Source organism: Myxine glutinosa, chromosome 2 (assembly GCF_964187855.1).
Source record: "Myxine glutinosa chromosome 2, kmMyxGlut1.1, whole genome shotgun sequence".
In the NCBI taxonomy this organism is placed as follows: domain Eukaryota; kingdom Metazoa; phylum Chordata; class Myxini; order Myxiniformes; family Myxinidae; genus Myxine; species Myxine glutinosa.
In genome coordinates, this window is record NC_136262.1 from 261,508,044 (window position 1) to 261,528,008 (window position 19,965).

A 19,965-nucleotide genomic window follows, 5' to 3' on the forward strand; every position below is an offset into this window, starting at 1 on the left:
AGGTCTTGAGAACTGTACCCCTGGTGTCGTGTCATTTTAAACCCAGCCGTTGTGTCCTTTCCTCAATTGATTTAGCGTAGCGCGACTCGGCCAAGGTTCGAGTATAATCGGGTAACTTGTGCGAACACGGCGGCCATTCCGCTCGGCCCACCATAACATCAAAGTCGTGTCCGTAACAATATATATACACATACATATATATACACATACATATATATACACATATATATATATACACATATATATATATACACATACATATATATACACATATATATATATACACATATATATATATACACATATATATATATACACATATATATATACACATATATATATACACATATATGTATACACATACATATATATACACATACATATATATACACATACATATATATACACATACATATATATACACATATATATATACACATACATATATATACACATACATATATATACACATACATATATATACACATATATATATACACATACATATATATATATATAATCGGGAGATTAAATCAGACGCGGACATGGCTTCAGGATGGTCGATCTTTAAATCTCGACAAGGTTTCGACCAACAAAGGTCTTCTTCTTAGTCTACAGAAACAACAGAAATGTATATCAGACAAGTATGTGTAGTGATATATGTGTAAGATGTGTGATATGTGTAGAAAATGCATACAAAAGGAAGAGCCACGCTAAAGCTCACTCACCGTCCCCAAGTTCAGCGGAAGTGCAGCGCAGCTTACAGTTATCGTTCATGTTACGGTTGGTGCACGTGCATATACAAATATAGAGATACATACATACATAAACACACAAGCATATATTCATATACCATTTATATTCATATAATATATTTATTTATATATTTATATAAATGACATATAAAGGTGGAATGAATGAGTGAATGAATGGGTTACGGTTAATGATTTGATTGGGTTGATGTTGGAACATTCTTTGATCATCAAAATTTATGCCATGAGGGATTTTTGTCCGAAGTTTATGTATCCAAAAGGACTCACGTTTCAGAATCGTGGTGTGTGATCGATTTGTGATTGATTCAATGGCAGAGATTTGGATGTCATTTATAGAGTGATCTGGTTGATTAAAATGTATCGTGTAAGGTAGAGATTTGCCCTGACTGGTGTGGAAGTTATTGATTTCTGACCGGGTGTTATTAAATCGTGTGTAGAGTGTATTCTCAGTTTTTCCAACATATTGTTTGGTGCACTTTTGGCAAGTGATTAGGTATATGACCCATGTAGATTTGCAGTTCATATAGGAGGTGATGGGGAATTTTTGTCCAGTGCTAGAACTACAAAATTTGTTTCCTTCTAGTAAATGCTTGTGAATAATACATTTGTTTGCTGTGCATTCATAGAAGCCATATAATTCATAGAAGCATAACAAGCATATATATATATACATATACATACATACATACATACATACATACATACACATATATGATAGATCTGATGTTATACAATGATGTCATCATTTGTATTTACTCATGTTTGAAGGAAATATGGTACATTTTCTCGTTATAAATGTAACATTCATCCACATTGTTGGTCCAAAGGTCTTCACTTCCCTAATTTCATTCAAAGTTAGGTCGAGGTTTTAATTTGTAGCAACTTTTAAACTTTAGATATAATACCAAGGATGCACTGGCAGAGATATGAAGACCTCGTGCAATGCGTACATGGTAGGGCTTCAGGGAGAGTAACGGTGTGGGGTGGTCCAGTTTCAGTGCAGGTACAGGTACAGGTAGGTGCGTGCATACGTTTATGGTTCGCACACAATAAGGAAGGAGCGGGAGGGGTGAAAGTTTACGTCATTTTGCATACGTAATAAATAGTTCGTAAGAAGCTCCATGCAGATGAAACAATTTAAAGGTAGGTCGATTCTGTGCATATTCTTGGCACCTGAGTCTCACCTGCAACTGAATGTGTGCGAGCAATGGAGGCCTGGGATCTCACACCGGCCCATCGTAACAGTTCCTGTTGAGTGCGCAGTCTCTTACACTTATACTTTTATAGCGAGATGTTCATTCTTTTTGAATAACTGTGTTTGGATTATAAATTTACACTAACGACTTCAATATACCGTAAACATCAAACTATGGTCATACGACAAGCAAACCAGCAAGCGGACTTGTACACATTGAGGAATCATCCGCAGAACTACGAGGAGGTGGGCGGGGCCAATGTCGACGTAATACACCAATGAAAACGGCGGACGAGCTAGGGGCGGGGTTACAAGGGCCTGGCTTTAACTATTTGTATTACTGTTAGTATTAGTGTATTACTATTAGAGTGCTGAGGGAATAAACATGATCATAGATATATATAACACTAGATGTCGCGCGACACCTCCCCGGATACGTAGAACAGTCCGCCATCTTGGGGAGGTCCTTCAAAGCTGACGCGCTGGTGCAGTTAAAAGCGGCGAGATGCCGCAATTTTGTGCAGCGTACGGCTGTACAAATGTTGTTTTTTTAAAAATAATTTTATTTTTATACTAAAAAATAAATTTTTTAAATAATTAATAAATTTTTTAATAATTAATGAATAAATAATTAACAAATTTTTAAAATAAATAAATTTAAATAATTAATAAATTAATAAATAATTAATAAATTAAAATAATAATAATAATAATAATAATAATAAACGTACATTGGAGTCAAGGGACAAAGGCATCACATCCACAAGTAAGTCATGCTTTACAGGTGTATTTACGTTAATTTTAGTGGAAGTTTACCGCTAGCTATGTGTTGCCATACATCCACAACACTTGTCAACAGTACTGTCACTGTCAGTGTCAATAGAAAACAGGGCAGTTTGACAGCAGCTCAGTCATTCCCTGACTAACAGTAACAAAAATATATTCTGTAGTTTATGCTAACTGTGTTAAGTTGGAGCTAGGTGTTATTTATTAATTTGGAGAGCTGGGTGTTATTTGTAGATTATTTGTGTACGAGTTTCGCAATTTGACTAGTTTTGTCACATGGTAATGGGTTATTACTGGAGATTGTCCTATAAAAACATAACAAATAGTCTATGAAAGGTTCTAGACTCTAGAGGGTCCTGTTTCCAGACCAAGCACTGTTGGAAATGCATTAATGAATTAGTGAGTTGATAATTATGTCAAAAATAAATTTCATAGAAATACAGTTATATATATTGTAACGATTTTGAGAAGTGTGTAACGATTTTGAGAAGTGTGTAACGAATTTGAGAAGTGTAACAATTTTGGAGGAAGTGTAACGAATGTGAAAACGTTACAATGTGAACGTTACAAACGTACGGTACCACCCTGTTAATGTAAATAATGGTCGCAGTCAGCGTCCTAGTTAATTGCATGGAATATACACGCAGGTCACGATATATCTTTTAAATAGTGTATTTCCTTATTCCATGTAGGCTAAGTATGTGTTTTCCCACTAGATTGACTTTGCATTGTATCAAACAAAATAAGCGTAGGCCCTTCCAATTTCTCCAAAACCTCCCTTCCATTTGCCTTCCGCATTTTGGTCGGTTTTTCTCTTCAACCACCATTGGCCACGAGGTAAGGTTGGAGAAGAAAGGCGTGTCTCCACCTCGTCAGAAGAGGGAAGGAGTGAACCGGCCCTAACAGCCAATCAACACCGCGGTGAGTGACCCGGTAGGCGTGCCCTCGGAGTCGGCGGCTTGATTTCGCCCGAGGTGATAAAAGCGACTGCAGGGGACTGCTTTGAGGAGATGAGCTGGAGATGACTGGAGATGAGCTGGAGATGAGCTGGAGATGACCCTGGGAGAGGAGCAAAGAGGCTGCACCAAAGAGAGGCGGTGAGATGCGAAACGCTCCAAGCCAAAGAGGAGAGGTACTCGGCAAGGAAACCAGCTTTGGAGAGACGCGCTGAAAGGAGAGAGACGGCCCCACCCCAAGAAAAGGAGCAGGTGTGCCGAACCAGCGCGTGGCGTCTCCCGCAGTGGATACGCGACGGAGGGTTTCCCGCCAAAACCGCGAGGAATTGCGAACGGCGGCCTCCCGACCTTGCCTCCATCTCAAGCCTTACCTGCCTGCATTATCCCCTGTGTAAGTGTGAACGTCCTGTCCTGCTCGTTTGTCTTGGGGCTAAGTAAAAACGAATAGTGTAAGTTAAGGATTCGCTGTGTCACTGTTTCTTCCATCCTTTGCTTGTGTGTGTATAATAAATCTGTTCTTCCTCCGTATTCTTCTTCTTCTTTTTCATTCTCTTGCGATCGCTTTAGAGATTTCCCGATTGAATATCCGTGGGGCGATCTGGTCAACGTCGGGTGAAATCGGGTTTTAATCGGGGAGTAACTGTTCGGACGCGGTTAAATACACCACCGCTCGGTCAATATAACATCTAAAAGCCGCGTCTGTAACAATTGGTGTCTGGGAGTGGAATTCGGGTCCCGAACCAAATTTTTAAAACATCTAGAAAAAAAAATTTTTGGTCAAAATTACGAGCTGCCGAAATTTATTTTGTTTTATAAAGCAAAACCCGAATTTTGAGATCGCGCCATGGACAATCAAGGCGATCGGAAGTCGGTGGGAGAAATAGACAGGGTGGAATCGACCCAGGACCTCGGGGAAATGTATATGGAGGATAGGGAGGAGGAGAAAAATAGCAATGTGGTTGCGGAGGTTTCAGACGCACAGAATGGCGCCCTCGCGCACGTGGTTGAGGGGGCCACGGTTGCGGAACCAATGAGCGCGGCCCAAATGCAAGCCTTCATGGCCCAATTCATGGTGGAAATGCAGAAGGAAAACGACAGTATGGAACAAATGGAAAGCAGAATTATGGGGCAAATGGGGGTAATGAGGGACGAAGCGAGGGGTACTGGTGGGAAGTTAGACAATAATTTTGAGGGATTAGACAAGAAATTTGGGAAGTTAGACAATAATTTTGAGGAGTTAGACAAGAAATTTGGGAAGTTAGACAATAATTTTGAGGGATTAGACAAGAAATTTGGGAAGTTAGACAATAATTTTGAGGGATTAGACAAGAAATTTGGGAAGTTAGACAATAATTTTGAGGAGTTAGACAAGAAATTTGGGAAGTTAGACAATAATTTTGAGGGGTTAGACAACGGGATAAAAGAGGTAAAGAATGGGTTAACGGGGGTGGAAAACAGAATGGCTGCCCAGGAGAATCAGTTAGAGGGGGTAAAAAATGGGTTAATGGGGTTAGAAAATAGGATGGAGGACAAATTGCGGGAAATAGGGGAACAATCCGCCCGGGAAATCGAACAGATGGGGAACCAGATGGAGGAAATACGACGAGGGGTGAGTGAGGAGGTCTCGGGGCTACGCGAGGAGGTAAAGCGAGGCGAAAAGCGTATAGAGAAAGAGGTGAGAAATAATACGGCAAAGTTACAGGGGGGAATAGAAGATCTGACGGAGGAGGTGGAACAGCTGACAGAGGGACAAACGAAATTAGTGGAGCAGGTTCAAAGGAACACTGCAGTACTCGGAGGGTTAAAGGCGACACAAAAAGAAATTAAAAACGAATTAATAGCGACGCAGAGGCAATGTCAGATGGTACGGGAGGAACTGACAATGAGGGTGGAGGAGGTGACAGAGATAATGGAGACAAAAGACCGGGAGGTAAGGACGCACATAGAAACGGTTAAAGTAGCGATGGAGGAAGAAATAGAGGGGGCGCACCGGGAGCTGAAGGAGGTAAAGGAAAAATTAGAGGAGGTGGAAGAAGGGGTGAGTGAAATTAAGAAGAGACGGAGGGAAACTAAGAGGGAGATAAAGGAGGAAGTCATGGAATATGTACAAGGTCTGTGTTCAAATCATGATGCGGTGCTCACTAACCAAATAAAAAGTTTGCAGGTGGCGGAGGAGGTGCGACGAGGTACGGAGGTGAGTGGCAATGTACATGATGTGAGGAAAGCTTCAGTCGGCTTGGGGATTGGTTTGGATCCGGGTGTTCGTGAAAGGCCGTTGGTGAAGTGTGTGACAGGTCAGGTGTGCGAAAAAAGAGGTGTGCGAGAATGTCCGACCATGGGGTGTGTGAGGAAAAAGTGCACGCCGAGGAGTGAGTGTGCCGTCAGGAGTGAGCCGGTCGAAGCGCGTGTGCGAGGGGGTACATGGAAGCGCGGTGTGGTGAGTGTTACGGAGGAAGGAACGAGAGAGTGTACACCTGTGGTGAGTGTTACGGAGGAAGTAACGAGAGAGTGTACACCTGTGGTGAGTGTTACAGAGGATGTAACGGGAGGGTGTGCGCGAGAAAGGTGTGTAACGGACGGGTGCATGAGGAAAGAGTGTGCGGTCGAGAGTAAGGGTGAGTGCGCGACCGAGAGTGGAGGTGAGAGTAGTGAGAGTGAAACGGAGCGTGAGTTGGTTATGACAGGTGAGCGAGGATGTACACCTGGGATGGAAGGATGCACACCTGGAATGGTAGAGCGTGTGTGGGAAGGCACATTTGAGTTGGTAGTGAGGCACGTGGTTGGGTGTGCGAATGAGAGCACACCTGTGATTGTCACAGAGGAGGTGACCGAGGAGGGGGCGCGAAGCGGTGTATTGGTGAGGTGTGCGAGCAACGAATGTGTGCCAAAGTGTTCGGTGGTCAGGTGTGTGACCAAGGCTGTGAGTGGAATGGGTGTACCTGGGTGTGTAAGGAAAGGTACGAGGAGCATGGGCACAGCTGGATGTGTGAGCAAGGAACGGGCTGCGGGGTGTAAGCATCCAGGTGAGGCGTCGACGATAACCGGGTTAAAGGTTAGAACGACTGACTTGTAGCCGACTCGGGCCCTCGGTGCGTGCCGGGCTTCGCGTGCCGCGAGAACCAGCGGGGATCCGAACCACGGCGGTTTCGAAAGAACCGCCGTGCGCGATCCACGCTGTGCCTCGCTTGGAACGGCCGCGTCCGGGCTCCACTAGACGGAGCGGGCCGCCCGATAGGAAGGGTCGTCATGGCGACCACTTTCTATTGAGACGTGCCGGCAGGTCGAGATCGGGACATTGGATGGCTCCACGCCGAGGTGGTGCGTGGGATCTCGGCCCGGGTAAGCCCCCATCCCTGCCACGAATGCGGGACGTATCCAGCCGCTGGCACAAAATAACCCGCGTTCATGGCTCGGCTGTACGAAGCCGAGCTTTCGAAGGAAATTGGCGCACCGAGAGGATGTAATAAGTAGACGGGTGATGGTGATAGTGATAGTGATTTAAAACGAAATTTAGAAAAGTGAATAGAATTGGCAGTAAATGGAAAATTTTTGAATTGTTGGATTTGGACGAGCGAAATTGGTAGTGAGAGACCCCCGATGTGGTGGGATGGCAAATCCACCATCCCTCACAGGTGGGGGCAAAGGAGCAATAGCTTATGGGGTGTATGGCAGTGAAAACTAGCCCGGGTGGGTTAGGTTATATTGATAGGGACCTAGAAGATGACATTAGGTGACGTTAAGGTTAGCTAGTGACTGATACCTGTAGTGGGGACGCAGGTAGATTAGTGTGGATTATAATGACGTGGGAGCGCAATAGTTTAAAGGGACGACTGGGAAGCGCAAGTTTCAGAGGGGAGTAGTTAGCTGAGATGATGCCGTGTGTGTGAGGATTGAACAGGTGAGAATGGAACAGGTGTGATTGCACAGGTGTGCAACTGAACAGGTGTGTGGAGCAGTGTATGAGGGAGTAGTGCTGATTGCGTGTTGTGCTGACCAAATGGTCCAGGAAGAAAGGAGGGTGCAGGTGGCACCAGGTATGATTGCACAGGTGTGCAACGACAGGTGAATGGAGGACAGGTGTGTGGAATAAATGGTTGTATGGAATAAATGGTATGGAGTAGTGGAATGGATGGTCGTGGAGTGAGAATGGTGGAAATTGTGGAGTGGAGTGGATGGTGCGAAGGTGTGAATGGGGGAAGAGTGGACCCCCATCACGGATACCCGGGGCGGGTAGTGTAAGTGTTAGGTAGAGGGTACAGGTAAATTGTGGTTGGATATTGGCATCTGTGGTGCGGGTGACAGAATGGTATGTGGATGGGTGCGTTGGTGTTGTGGAAATGGCTGGGCGTGTAGCCTGTTAGTGTGAGTAGTTGGTTTGGGCACTCCACCACTGTGAGGATGTCGGCCAGGTGAGGCCGCAGGTGGGCTCTGGGAGCCGGTAGTAGTTGTTGTGAATGGGGCCCGAGGATCCGGAGGACGGACCCGGGTAGCCCAGTGCCAGAGGGCACCATGGGGTGACAGAGCCAGGAGAGGGGCTGTCCCCAGGTAGTTAGGTTAGGGTGAGGAGCTAGGTAAGCTCGGGTGGCAACTACAGTGGTGGAGGTGTGCAGGTGGGTAGACCTGTTGGGAGAGGTACACGTCGCAGCCCAGAAATTGTGCTAGAGCACCGGGAGATGAATCGGGGGAGTGAGACCCCAAATTGAGAAGCACCACAGTTTGGCCAATGGGAATTGGTTATTAGAACCCATAGTGTAAGTTGGCCAATGGATTGGCAGGGAAAGACCCCGGGTAGTGTAAAGTGTGTTAAAGTCATTTAGAGGATAGTTAGGATGAAGGATCTCCTCGCACCATCTGCATCCACTCACCTGAGGTGACAGGTACTCCACACCATGCCATGTTTTGATTATTTTTTATGATGCAAATGTTTGGATTGTGAGACGCATCATGACGTGGGTGTGACATTGTGCGTAATTCCATCTCTCCCTCCTTATGAGGATTGATGATGAATTGGTGATGGCAAATTTTGAAGTAACGGGATTGTGGGGACGAATTTGGTATAGGGGAAATATGGGGAAGACGTGACAGTAGTGACGAATTGGTAATGTGTAGGTTTTGTACATATGGGGTAAGGGCAAGGGTGGGCTAGGTAACAGGGGGGTGACGTACGGTAGGGACGAGCTTTCTCACTTCGCCCTCCGTACGCATTTCGCCTTGCATTGCCTTTTTGACGTGTACCCTTGTGACCTTACCCCTCGCTCAATTGTCTTTCTTTTGTCTCCCACATGACCTGTGCGCCATTGGGTGCCGATGGGAGCGTGCGTGAGGTGGCCATTGTGCGCCCGAGATTCCCAGAACCAGCATGCATTGCGTTGATGTACCACTTTATGGACCGCTGTTCTGCGGCCAAGTACCACTTGATGGACCCCAGGTTCTGGGGCAGGGCACCTCTTTTTTTTTTTTTTTTTTTTTTTTTTTTTTTTGTATACAATATCGAGGCTCGTGAAAGAGCGAACATTAATCACACAGAAAGACAAACCGACACATAAAACATATAACATAGGGAGCGGTAGACAAGATGGGGAGAGAGGGGGAAGGACACAAACACAACATTTGAGAGCAGGGACCGAGAGACATGGAGACATCGAGAGATCTGAGAGAGGGCGAGGGCTTTGGGGGGGGGGGGGGGCGTGGGAAGGGGGCAGTGGGAGAGGTATAAAACATATGGACACTGCCAGGACTTCCAGGAAAGAAGTTGGAATTTCAAACAAGGTGGATCTGGGGTGAATTAGCGGGGGTAGAAAAGATCAAGGTTTTGGATGGGGGAAGATAAGAGATGGTGGTGAACAGCTGTTTTAAAGACCTGGAGGGAGGAGTGGGATTGAAGGGAGTGAGGGAGTTTATTCCAGAGGCGGGAGAAAAGAGGAATGAAAGAGTGAAGGTGAGCGGAGAGCCGAGATTTCGGCAGTTTAACCATCAGAGGGTTGCTGGCAGATCTTGTGCGACCTGTAGGAATATTTGGGGGACAGATCACAGAGAGAGCTGGGGGTGCAAGGCCGGAGAGGAGTCGGTAGAAGACAGAAAGACCACCTACCTGCCTGCGGTGAGTGAGTGAAAGACCCTCAGAGATAGCTTCATCGCGGGAGATTCCAATAATTCTGAAAGCTTTGGTTTCAACAGCGTGAAGCCGAGCTAGGTGTGAGGCAGGAGCACCGGCCCATAGGGGAGAACAGTATTCCATTGAGCTGCGGATGAAAGCCTTGTATGTGGTGAGGAGCTCAGGTGTGCCGAGGAAGGACTTCGCACGACGGAGGATGCCCAGTCGGCGACTGGCTTTGGAGGCCAGCTTGGAAATGTGGTTTTCCCAAGAAAGATCATGGCAGATAGTGAGACCCAAAATCTTGAGCGACAGAACTTCTTGGAGAGGATTGTTGAGAAAGTAGATGGGAGGGTTGTCCAGTCGATCTTTTCGGAGAGACATAGTAAGAGTGTGAGATTTGTCAGGATTGAAAGACATGTTCCACTTGTTTGACCAGTCTGTGATTTTGTCCAGGTCTTCAGAGAGTGAGGAGGCAGCAGACTGCCGATCTGAGGGAAGAGGAATGGAGCGGCAGAGAGTGGAGTCATCAGCAAAGAGATAGAGAGGATTTTCGAGAGAGTCAGAGAGATCATTGATGAAGACCAGAAAAAGCACGGGGCCCAGAACACTGCCTTGGGGAACTCCAGCCTGAACAGGAAGAGGAGATGAGAGAAACCCATTCAGGGCCACACGTTGACAACGACTAGAGAGGAAGTCCGCCAGCCATGCGTGGAGATTTCCATGGATACCAAAGGAGGAGAGTTTGGTGAGCAGAGCGGGGTGCCAGACCGTGTCGAAGGCACGTGATATGTCGAGGGAGACAGCTCTAATTTCCTGTTTGGCATTGAGGACCTCCATCCATTGTTGAGACAGCAGAAGCAGCATGTCCAGAGTAGAGTGACCTGGTCTGAAACCAAATTGATGATCAGAGATCAAGCCATTGGAGAAGAGGAAAGATTTCATATCAGAAGCAATGATGGATTCCATGACTTTGCTGATAATTGGGAGAAGGCTGATTGGTCTGTAGTTGCTAGGATCTGTTTTTGCACCTTTTTTGTGCAAAGCGGTGATGTTGGCTGATTTCCAAGCAGATGGCAGTTGACCTTGAGCAAAAGAGAGGGTGAAGAGAACAGAGAGAGGGTGAGATAGAGCAGCAGAGCAGGATTTTAGGACCCGTGGGCTGATGCCGTCGGGTCCAGTTGCAGAATCAGAGTCGAGGGTTGACAGAAACTTTTCCACCTTGTCAGGAGGAAAGGACACGGAGTCCAGGAGCAGCAGGGTACGACTGGGTATGGTGGGTACAGAGAGGGATGGGTTTGGGACACAAGATTTAGAGGCAAACACAGAGTTGAGGCATTCAGCTTTTTCGCGTGCGCAGTCAGCTGTGTAGCCGTTTGAGGTAAGGGAGGGGATGGAGGGGGAACAAACACCAGAAACGGATTTGACCAGACGCCACCAGGATTTGGAAGAGGGAGACAGATAAGAGAGTTCGGTCTTGAGAACGGAGAGATATTGTTTCCTGGCTCTCCTGAGGGTGGACACACACTTGTTTCGGGCTTTGTGAAAGGAAATGAGATTTCCTTCCGTTGGATTTGCTTTCCAGGAGACGAAGGCAAGTTGTTTCTGGGCAACAGCCTCACCACAAGATTCCGTGTACCATGGACGGGAGGAAGGGTATGACAACTGAAGACGAGATGGGATAAATCTGTGCATGAGAGAGAGCAATTTACTTTGGAAAAATTCCCAGGATGAGTTGATGTCAGAGGTGGTAGAGATGGGAGACCAGTCCAGATGATTGATGGCTGCTTGAAGACCGTGCCAGTTGGCCTGAGTGAAATGCCAGACTCGTCGACGCTGAGCAGGCTCCCTGAGGATGGTCAGAGAGATGTCCACTTTAACAAGGACATGATCAGATGTTCCGATCGGAGCAGAAGAAGAGCAGCAGACATTTTCAGGGAAGTTAGTCATAACCAAGTCCAGAAGAGAAGATGTTCCGTTGACTGAGATCCGGGTCGGGAAATTGACAGATTGTGTCAGTCCCAGTGAGTCGCAGAAGTCCTTTGCTGAGGAGCCATGGCTGGTGAGAGAGGTACCCACACCCAGCCAACTGGCATGATGACAGTTGAAATCACCACATATGAGGAAGAGAGAGTTGGGATGAGTAGATAGAAGTTGGTCCATATCATCAGACAGCGAGATGTAGATGGAGTCATCACTGTTTGGTGGACGGTACAACACACATATGAACAAGAGGTGGGAGCGAAGGGGAAGCCGTAGCCAAAGGTATTCCTGGGGGTGAGGTGGAGAGAGTGCAGTGCAGGGCGAGTGAGGAAGAGAGTTTTTGATAAAGATAGCAACCCCGCCTCCAGGACGAGGCTCAGGTCTATCATACCGGAGGAGGGAGTAGCCCGGGAGAGATACTATGGAATCAGAGACATCATAAAGGAGGAAAGTTTCTGTTAAGCAGATCACGTCTGGTTTGACAGAAGCAACCTGTATGGAGAGATCGGTTAAGTTTGAACGAAGGCCCCGGATGTTTGAGGTCCATACCGTTAATGAAGAGGAAGGGGGAGCATCAGATACAGAACAGGGGGGAGGAGGGGTAGGGTAAGATGTGGAAGAGGTGGAAGAGGTAGGGAGAGCTGTTGAAGGTGTGTCAGAGATTTCAGAATAGCTCGGAGAAAGGGAAGGATGGGGTGGACAAAAGGTTTGATGGTGATTGGGTGAGCCACAATGAGGTGTTATTTGAGGAGGGGGAAGAGAGAGGCAGAAGGTTGGGGGAGATGGAGGTGAGAGTTTGAAGGGGGAAGAAGCGGGGAGGACGCTTTGAGGAGGGGGAGTGAGCGGGGGGAAATTGAGAAGCAATGAGGGTGGGGAGATTTGAAGGGGAGGGGTGAGGGGGGAGTTTGGGAGGGAAGGGACAAGGGGAGGGATTTGAAAGGGATGGGATATGGGGGAGATTTGGAGGGGAGGGGTGAGGCAGGAGTCTAGGAGGGGAGGGGCGAGGGGGCGTCTTGGCGGGGAGGGGTGAGGGGGTAGTTTAGGAGGGAGGGGGCAAGGGGGGAGATTTGAAAGGGATGGGTGATGGGGAAGATTTGGAGGGGAGGGGTGATGGGGAAGATTTGGAGGGGAGGGGTTATGGGGAAGATTTGGAGGGGAGGGGTGAGATTGGATTTTTGAAAGTGTACGATTTATGGGAAACGAACATTTATTGCAAAATGAGTTTCTTGTGACCTTCGAGTTAAAAATACGTTTAAGGACGCTGGATGGAGGATGGAGTGCAGGAGAGTTTAGGGAATGTAGAACAAAGGCACTATAGGAGATGGATATTTTTTTTGGGATGAATTGATTTGGTGAGCAAGTCGAAAGCAGCCTTTTAAAGAAGAAGAAGAAAAAGGTGTTATAAAATATGATGGAATACATAACTTGAGGGGAAAGTGTAAACATTGAAGGTTAATGAGTGAAAACTATCTGGGGAAATGGGGGAGAAACACGTGGTCGAAGAACGAACGAACGAATAAGAATGAATAAACGAATGAGAACAGAGAAGGAAATGTTTTTTTTTTTTTTTTTTTATTTTAGTTGAGATTTACACAAGGAAGTAGGCTATGGGTGAAAAGACTGGGAATACAGAGAACAAAAGTTATTGGATCACAAACGACGGACCACTGAGAGAAAAACAAAGCCTCAAGGTTGTACAGTGCACACTGTACAAGGCCTTGCTCGCGACACGGCAAACAGACGATCAATTTATGAAAGATAAACACCGAGAAACAACCAAAGTTGCACACAATAACTTCACACACCGAAAGATAAATACAGTTTCGACAAAATACCATTGTGAACAGACTTAACTTCGAAAAACGTGGAGACCGTGTGGAGCTTCGAAAATCCCTGCCGCCGTCTCCAAGATCTCGCGAGACCTCTGTTGGAAACCGGCCATAGTGGCCAGGGAATCTTGCTTGCGGACCTCGGTAAGGTGGCACCTATGCCAAACAGGTGGACCACCCTTAGTTGGCCCCTGAGGCCCTAAATAAAAATGGACACAAGTTGTGCTTTTTATTATGTCCAAATAGGCCGCATGAAGCCAGAAGACGTCGGGAAGAACATCGGCCCAGCAGAGAAAGAGAAAACCACCACCAGTTGTTTTGTTGTGTTTATTATGAACCATGGTGACCGCACCGGATGGTGCTTTTGGGTGCTTTGTGGTGTTTGGGTGCTTTGGTGGTATTGGTACTGGTGCATCGATGCAATGCGTGCTGTCTCCTCCCTCCCAACAGGAATTTCTTTCTCTTGTTCCCTAAAAAGGAAAAAAAAACAAAAAAAAAACACAGGTCCTGGGTTGCGTTGTAAATAAGAAATCACGTCATTGTAAATAATGCTCCCCACCGTAAATGTATAGGTTGAGAATAATTCCGTAATTCGGTTAGCTGTGGGCTTGAGTCTGTTAGACAGGATGCAATGCAATAGGGGGACATACTTATTTGTGTTTTAAAATTGTCACACTCAGGGTCAGGTTAATTGTAGAGGGAATTACACCTACGTGTCACACTAAGTTAAAGTTTAATAGGTCCGAGGACGGACCTGAAGAAAGGGGGGTGCAGTGTAACGATTTTGAGAAGTGTGTAACGATTTTGAGAAGTGTGTAACGAATTTGAGAAGTGTAACAATTTTGGAGGAAGTGTAACGAATGTGAAAACGTTACAATGTGAACGTTACAAACGTACGGTACCACCCTGTTAATGTAAATAATGGTCGCAGTCAGCGTCCTAGTTAATTGCATGGAATATACACGCAGGTCACGATATATCTTTTAAATAGTGTATTTCCTTATTCCATGTAGGCTAAGTATGTGTTTTCCCACTAGATTGACTTTGCATTGTATCAAACAAAATAAGCGTAGGCCCTTCCAATTTCCCCAAAACCTCCCTTCCATTTGCCTTCCGCATTTTGGTCGGTTTTTCTCTTCAACCACCATTGGCCACGAGGTAAGGTTGGAGAAGAAAGGCGTGTCTCCACCTCGTCAGAAGAGGGAAGGAGTGAACCGGCCCTAACAGCCAATCAACACCGCGGTGAGTGACCCGGTAGGCGTGCCCTCGGAGTCGGCGGCTTGATTTCGCCCGAGGTGATAAAAGCGACTGCAGGGGACTGCTTTGAGGAGATGAGCTGGAGATGACTGGAGATGAGCTGGAGATGACCCTGGGAGAGGAGCAAAGAGGCTGCACCAAAGAGAGGCGGTGAGATGCGAAACGCTCCAAGCCAAAGAGGAGAGGTACTCGGCAAGGAAACCAGCTTTGGAGAGACGCGCTGAAAGGAGAGAGACGGCCCCACCCCAAGAAAAGGAGCAGGTGTGCCGAACCAGCGCGTGGCGTCTCCCGCAGTGGATACGCGACGGAGGGTTTCCCGCCAAAACCGCGAGGAATTGCGAACGGCGGCCTCCCGACCTTGCCTCCATCTCAAGCCTTACCTGCCTGCATTATCCCCTGTGTAAGTGTGAACGTCCTGTCCTGCTCGTTTGTCTTGGGGCTAAGTAAAAACGAATAGTGTAAGTTAAGGATTCGCTGTGTCACTGTTTCTTCCATCCTTTGCTTGTGTGTGTATAATAAATCTGTTCTTCCTCCGTATTCTTCTTCTTCTTTTTCATTCTCTTGCGATCGCTTTAGAGATTTCCCGATTGAATATCCGTGGGGCGATCTGGTCAACGTCGGGTGAAATCGGGTTTTAATCGGGGAGTAACTGTTCGGACGCGGTTAAATACACCACCGCTCGGTCAATATAACATCTAAAAGCCGCGTCTGTAACAATATATATTGTTGTGGATATGAGGATTGTGTTTTTTTTATTGTGTTTTTTATTATTATTGCTTATTCTGGACCCTCCTTACTCCAGTGTTGTATAAAGGTCAAAGGGCGTCCCATAATTAGGTCATAAACAATCACGTCAGCCAATCATAGATTTCCCCTTTGTTGATAGTTATATCTTTATTATGTGTATTAGGGTAAGGCCTTGTCTTCCATTACGATGACACTCCATTGCACCAAGTGAAACAAGATAGATCCCCTTTCATTCCCATTCCCAAAATCTCCATTTCCAGCTACATCCCCTCCAAGTCTCCATTGCCAACCGCACTGGGCAGTTTGCCAGGTTTGTTACAGCGGTGGGTTGCTGATTTCGCCCCAAAGCCGCCATTAAGCATGTGCTCAGCTCGGGGAAGAAGGGCGTGCCCGCCCATCGTCATCAAAGGCAGAGCCAGAGGGCCGTGCCGACCAATCAGGGCCGAGGCGAGCTGACCGATGGGCGTGTCCTGAAGGCCGGCGGCTTGATCGCCTGAGGCGCTATAAAAGCGCGCGCGCATGAAGAAAGGGTGGACGTTGTGTGGTTGTTGAGTTGAGTGGTTGGACCAGATGAGCTTTTACAGAAGTGGTTGGACCAGATGAGCTTTTACAGAAGTGGTTGGACCAGATGAGCTTTTACAGAAGTGGTTGGACCAGATGAGCTTTTACAGAAGCAGATGAGCTTTGACAAGACGAGAGAGACGAGTCCTGAAAAGAGCACGCGACGTCCACACAGCCGCAGCAGCAGCAGCCACAGCAGCAACAACAGCAGCTTGGGGCCTGGACGGCAGTTTTGAGCTGGGCCGCGAAGGAACGGCGGCTGCTAAACGGGCCGATCGTGCGGCAGTATCCGTTGGACCTTCCTCTCCCTCCAGCCATCCACCTCCTGCCTTTCCATCCTTTTGTGTACGTGAGTTTGTTCTGTGTGTCTTGTCCCTGGGTTAATTAAGACTGTAGGTAAGCTCGCGTTGCACTGTGTCTCTAATATCTTCTGTAAATTATTTTCTTATCTTTCCTTCTTCCTTGGTTACTTTTGGTTGGAAATAGTAAATAAATTATATTCGTATTCCCTACTTTTGTCTTCTTCTTCTTCTTCTTCTTCTTCACATCCGTGTCACCTTTGTCTTTTCCATATTGAATATCTGTGGCGCGATCCGGCCAACGTTCGGGAATCGGGTTAGTCGGGGTAACTGTTCGGCTGCGGTGCCATCCGCTCGGCAAACCAACATCCTTATCCATGGTCCGTAACAATATATATATATTTTCTTAATGCAGGTTTCCGTCAGATGCACACCAAAAGAGATTGATAATACTGATATACTGAAGGAGCTGTGCTCCCACGTAACCGGAAGAATGGACGCGACAAAAAGCTGGAATTCGTCCGAGTTTCTTTATTGTCACAAAACAACTCGGGTACTCTGAAAAGCCCATTTATCGGGCAGCAATATATATATACACACATTATCCCGGAGCGTTTGCCCGGGAAAGGCGAGAGGGTGCGTGGCCGGGCGTCCTGGCCGCGGCCTGGCAAGTCGAGGGCGGGCATGCCCGGGCATGCCCGGGCGTCCCGGACGCGGCCTGGCAAGTCGAGAGCGGGCGTGGCCGGGCGTCCTGGACGAGCCCGGTATGGTGATCGCTCCGCGTCCTTGGTAGGTGCAAGGCGATTGTGTAAACCCAGCGGTAGCCGCTACACACGTCCCCCCAGAATCGACTTGCACCGGCAGGGTCAATTTGAGGGGGGTCCTGATGACCCGGCCGAAGCGACCCCTGGCGGGTCGTGGGGGGGGTCCGATGTGGTGGTGGGCGGTCGAGTGGGGGGTACCGTGGACGGGGGGGTGGCTTCGCCGCGGCGGAAGGGCCAACCATGGCGGTTGGTCGATGTCCACGTGCGCCGGCTTGAGGCGGTCCACCGCAATCCGGTCCGACCTGCCGCCGATGTCGATGACGAACGACTTGTCGTCCCGTCGCAGGACCCGGAAGGGCCCGTCGTACGGCGGCCGGAGTGGCCCCCGATGTGCATCATGACGCACAAAAACGTACTCCGCTGTGCGAAGCGCTGGGGGGACGTAGGACTGGGGGTCACCGTGGTGGGATGTTGGCACGGGGGCAAACCGTCGGGCGGCCTCCTGGAGGTCCGAGCGCTGGTGAGCTGCGGACCAGGGACTGGTAGCGTCGGGCACGAATTCGCCCGGGACGCGTAGCGCCTGGCCGTAGACAAGCTCGGCATTGGATGCCCGGAGGTCCTCCTTGGGGGCCGTGCTGAGGCCCAAAAGGACCCACGGCAGCCGGTCGGCCCAACCGCCGTCTTGAAGGCCGGCCATGAGCACGGCCTTCATGGAGCGGTGGAATCGCTCGCACAACCCGTTGGCTTGGGGGTGGTGGGCCATAGTACGGTGGAGCTTGACCCCCAGGTTGCGGGCGACCGCGCCCCACAGCTCGGAGGTGAACTGCGGTCCGCGGTCCGACGAGATGTCCGCCGGTGCGCCAAAGCGGGCGACCAAGGTGGCGATGAAAGCCTACGCCACGTCGGCGGTGGTGGTGGAGACGAGGGGAACGGCCTCCGGCCACCTGGTGGTCCTGTCCACCATGGTGAGCAGGTGTGTGAACCCCCATGATGGGGGGAGGGGGCCCACCAGATCCACGTTGATGTGGTCGAAACGTTGTTCGGGCACGGTGAAAGGTGCCAGCGGGGCCTGGGTGTGTTGGTGGACCTTTGCCTGTTGGCAGGCTGTGCAGGTGCTGGTCCAATCGCGGACGTCCTGTCGAAGGCCGTGCCAGACGAATCCCGCTGACACCAGCTTCTGGGAAGCTTTCCGGCCCGGGTGGGAAAGGCCGTGGAGGGAGGCGAAGATGCGGCGTTGCCAGGTAACGGGCGCGATGGGGCGAGGGCCTTGGGAGACGTCGCAAAGCAGGACAGTGTCCGCGAAGGGGATGTCGGCCAGGCGGAAGCCCGTGTCCGCCGCCCGGAGGGCTTGCACCGTGGTGTCGGTGGTTTGGTCCGCCGCCATAAGCGCGAAGTCCACGCCGAGGTGGACCGCATTCGCGCTGGCACGAGAAAGACAGTCGGCCACGGCATTGTTTTTGCCGGCGACATGCCGGATATCCGTGGTAAACTCCGACACGGCGGAGAGGTGGCGTTGTTGGCGGGCCGACCACGGCTCCGTGACCTTGGCCATTGCGTAAACCAACGGCTTATGGTCGATGAACGCCGTGAAGGATCGGCCCTCCAGGAGGTGGCGGAAATGGCGAACGGCCAGGTGTAGACCGAGGAGCTCACGGTCAAATGTGCTTTATTTGAGCTCGTTCGGCCGGAGCTGCCGGCTGAAAAAAGCGAGTGGCTGCCAAACCCCGTTCACCCATTGCTCATGTACGGCGCCCACCGCATAGTCGGAGGCATCCGTGGTGAGGGCGATGGGAGCGTTGAGCACCGGGTGAGCGAGCAGTGTTGCGTCGGTGAGGGCCCGCTTTGAGCTTTGGAAGGCCGCGTCCATTGCTGCGGACCAGACGATGTCGTGCTTGGCCGGCTTGCCCCGGAGGGCTTCGTAGAGGGGCCGCATGAGTTGAGCAGCGCGGGGCACGAAGCGGTGATAGAAATTCACCATTCCCAGGAATTCCTGCAGGGCCTTTATGGAGCGGGGACGCGGAAACGTGGTGATGGCCTCGACCTTGGTTGGCAGTGGCACGGCCCCGTTCTTGGTGATGTGGTGGCCCAAAAAATCAACGGCCGTCGTGCCGAAGTGGCATTTGGCTGGGTTGACGATGAGGCCGTGCTCGCTGAGGCACCCAAACAGTGTTCGGAGGTGGAGGAGGTGCTCGGCCCGGGACATGCTGGCGACGAAAATGTCGTCCAGGTAAACGAAGAGGAACGGCAGGTCACGCAGCACGCCGTCCATCAAGCGCTGGAACGCCTGAGCCACGTTCTTGAGGCCAAACGGCTTCCGTAGGAATTCGAATAAGCCGAACGGCGTGATGACGGCCGTTTTAGGGATGTCGGCCGCCCTGACAGGTACCTGGTGATATCCCCGTATGAGATCGATTTTTGAAAAAATGACCCGTCCTGCCAGACGGGCGGAGAAGTCTTGGATGTGCGGGATCGGGTACCTGTCGGGGGTGGTAGCGTCATTAAGGCGGCGGTAGTCGCCACATGGGCGCCAGCCGCCCCCTGGTTTTGGGACGATGTGTAGTGGCGAAGCCCACGCGCTATCGGAGCGCCGCACGATGCCGAGGTGTTCCAAAGCGTCGGACTCGGCTTTGGCCATGGCGAGCTTGGCTGGGTCGAGGCGGCGAGCTCTGGCGTAGACCGGCGGGCCCGTGGTTGGTATGTGGTGCTCGATCCCATGTCGTA

The 19,965-nt window shown here is 49.4% G+C and overlaps 1 protein-coding gene and 1 long non-coding RNA gene across 3 annotated transcripts in view; both read right to left on the reverse strand.

Moving 5' to 3' along the window:
- Positions 1–2,194, reverse strand: part of LOC137420598 (very-long-chain (3R)-3-hydroxyacyl-CoA dehydratase) — a 69,467-nt gene extending 67,273 nt beyond the window's left edge. For both annotated transcript variants that reach the window (XM_068105791.2, XM_068105792.2), the window contains exon 1: positions 1,958–2,194. The gene's annotated coding sequence lies outside the window, so the exon portion shown is untranslated. The remainder of the gene's footprint in view (positions 1–1,957) is intronic.
- Positions 2,195–13,779: 11,585 nt separating this feature from the next.
- The window catches only part of LOC144890746 (uncharacterized), a 388,459-nt gene continuing 382,273 nt past the window's right edge, over positions 13,780–19,965 (reverse strand). Inside the window, exon 4 of the long non-coding RNA XR_013622513.1 lies at positions 13,780–14,086. This is a non-coding gene — a long non-coding RNA (uncharacterized LOC144890746). The remainder of the gene's footprint in view (positions 14,087–19,965) is intronic.